We start from the raw sequence: 2,914 nt of genomic DNA, 5'->3' as shown, positions 1-2,914 counted from the left end.
GAGGGGAGGCAGTGGGGCCGAGGGGGGCAGGAGCGGGGCCGCCCTCAGCTCCCGCCCCGCAGCTCCCGCCTCAGCGGGCACCGCTGCCAACCTCGCCCGCGGCCGAGGGGGCGGCCTGGCAAACGCTTTGCTGCTCCTGCGGAAAATAAAGATGAAATTTTGAGGAGAAAACCCCCGATTAGCACTTGTTAGGCGTTAGAGATGGGGGGATTCCGGGGAGGAAGAGAAAGCAACTGCGTTAGAAACCCACATAAAGCCAGGTCTTGAGAGGCAGTGACCGTGAGCCCTGCGGAGGCTCCGAGAGCTTCAGATTGGCCTTTTCTGCTCCTTTAAATGGCAAAACGCTCCATTTCCCCGTGAGAAACGGCAGGATTGTGCACCAGATTTCATGTTCCAATGGCTATAAGGATTTCCTCAAAGCACTCACATTTGCATTCTTCCTAAAGCACTGGCTTTCTGGATTGAAAAAGCCTATATTTAAGCTTTTCCTCAAACTGGAATTTGTGGAAAATTTAAGCAAAACTCCTTATTCTTTAATGGGTTACATGCAAATGAACATAAATAGGTCCCGGCTTGATTGCATGACATGGCAGCCTGCGAAAAGTCTGCCATTTTTACTCTTCTTGAAGGTCTTACTCATGCAAGTAATCCTCATCAGTCCTACTTACCATGAGTAGGGGTTAAAAAAACCAAGAAAAAACAGACTGGAACATGTATATCCTTTTTGACAGACAGATGGTCTCATTTCTTGTGGCATCACTGACAGAAGAATGTGCAGTCCCTGTGCTCTCCAGAGAAGGAGGCAACATGGAGAGAAGTCCTGCAGCAACACCAGTGCTGAGATAATCTTTGAGAGGAAGATTAATAATATTTAATTAAAAATGCACAGAGCAGATGCTCTGCCTCTCTGCCAGAAACACCCACTCACCACCACTGTTACTCAAATTAAACTGTAGCTTAGTTTGGGGACTGGAGGGAGCAGCACTCATGAGCATGAACACTGCCTGCATTTGAGGCTATCTGTGATTTTGCTGCCGTTCCCAGCTCTATGCTGAGAGTGCAGACCTTGTTTGAGAAGATAAAGCAGAAATTTGACTGAGCCCATTTCATGCTGCTACCTACAGGCATATTTCTGGGTAGCCTAAAATTCCTGCAGGGTTTCAGCTCAAATTAAACTACATTTACAACATTTGTGGTTTGTGCAGAAAACCTCTGAAGTCCTCTTCATCTCCCAGCTGCATATCACTCTTATAAATAATAACAGCAATCAAAAGCTGAGTGGTTTGACCCCATGTGCATCTCCCCATTCATCATTCCTCAGGCAGCTCCTGAGGTCCCTGGATGCACAGCAGGGCCTGGGAAGAGGGCAGACTTGTCCTGGTGGAAGCCAGATGCCCAGTTCCCACTGCATGAAAATGTTTTGATAATGGCTAAAAAAATATCACCATCTGTTATTGTAGGCTGCTGATAACAGTAGAATACTGTAACTAGTGTGAGATATGAGCCCAACTGAACACAGGAGGCTTTGAACTCAGGTAAATACAAAGCATTTCTTTGGACTAAATGTATGTATGCTTTGGCATACAGCTGTATTATGATATATATCCCTACAGGGAGTGTTCTGCTGTATTAGGAAAACAGTTTAAGTGATATCATCTGAAGCCACACATTTCTCATGCCTTTAAATAAGCCAGCTCTAGCAGCCTGGTGCAAGGGTGTACTTATTTTCAGGTTTAAGTCTCAGGCTTCTCTTCTCTGTAACATTTTCTTAAAAGAACAATCAGTGATTGATGTGCTTGATGAAATGCTAAAGATGTATATTGAAATTGGATATTAGCCCATCCATGCTGCATCTTCTAGTTCCAGTTTCCTGTTTAGAAGTTAACTATTATATCCTTAACACTTGAGGAGTTTGATTTACATTTCTTTTTTGTTTGAAAATATTTAAATTTAAATAGCAATTGGAGACCTGAAAGCCTAGCACCCTGTTCTTCAATTCAGTACATCAGCCCTGCATATGTGTTTTCCCCAGAGCACTGCAGCTCGTGAAGTTCCAATATCCTCAAACTGCCGTTCCAGGGAACTGGGGTTTTTGAAGGGAGAAAGAAAAGCCCAGCTTAGGTGACAGTAACATTCAGAGCAGCTTTATTCTGCATTCACTTGAAAATCCACATGAAAATCCACTTTAGCTGTACCCTAGTTGTGTGTAACATACATGCATGAAATCTCCTGGAGCACCAGCACACGACTCCAAACTGGAAGGACAGCAATGGTAGACACCATTTATCTGTGTTGTTTTAACTGCACAGTATTTAGTCTTGATGTTTTCAGTTCTGTCCAGTAAGTAATTACACAAATTCCTCCTGCAGGCCTCTCAGAGTAAGAGAATTTGCCTTTCTACTCACCAGTGACAGCCTCAGTCTGGCTCTGGTTGCCAAACCCAGCTCCTTCATTGAAGTGGACAGGAAAGCAGCTGCTCACACCGTGCCCGAGCTGAGCAGCAGGGAAGCAGGCACCGCGGCAGGACAAGCTGTGCACGGATGGCCCGGCCACCAGCTGCACTTCGTACCAGCCTCTGCGGCTCCGTCTTGAGCAGCACCCAGATAAAGGCAGCCAGGGGCCCCCCGTGTTGGGTGGGAATGGTTCAGCTGAAGACACATTGTGGCGGCAAATCCGCAGCTGGCGGGGAAGGTCACGAGCGCTGTGCGGGGTGTGCGGCTGGGGGTGTCGCGAGGTGCGCAGCTCCGTGGGCAGCACCGGGGCAGCCGCGGCCCGGGAGGCTCCGAGGGGAGCTGGGGGGAAGGCGGGGGGTTCCTGCCTGTGGGGCGGGGATGGCCCGGCAGGGACGTGTGCGCAGATGTGCTCTCACAGCTGCAAAGGCACCAGCGAAGCGCTGCCCTCGTCCCCGCGTGGC

Source organism: Chaetura pelagica, unplaced genomic scaffold, assembly GCF_000747805.2.
Source record: "Chaetura pelagica isolate M959 unplaced genomic scaffold, ChaPel_1.0 scaffold138, whole genome shotgun sequence".
NCBI classification, from domain to species: domain Eukaryota; kingdom Metazoa; phylum Chordata; class Aves; order Apodiformes; family Apodidae; genus Chaetura; species Chaetura pelagica.
Note: the sequence above shows the minus strand (reverse complement) of the source record.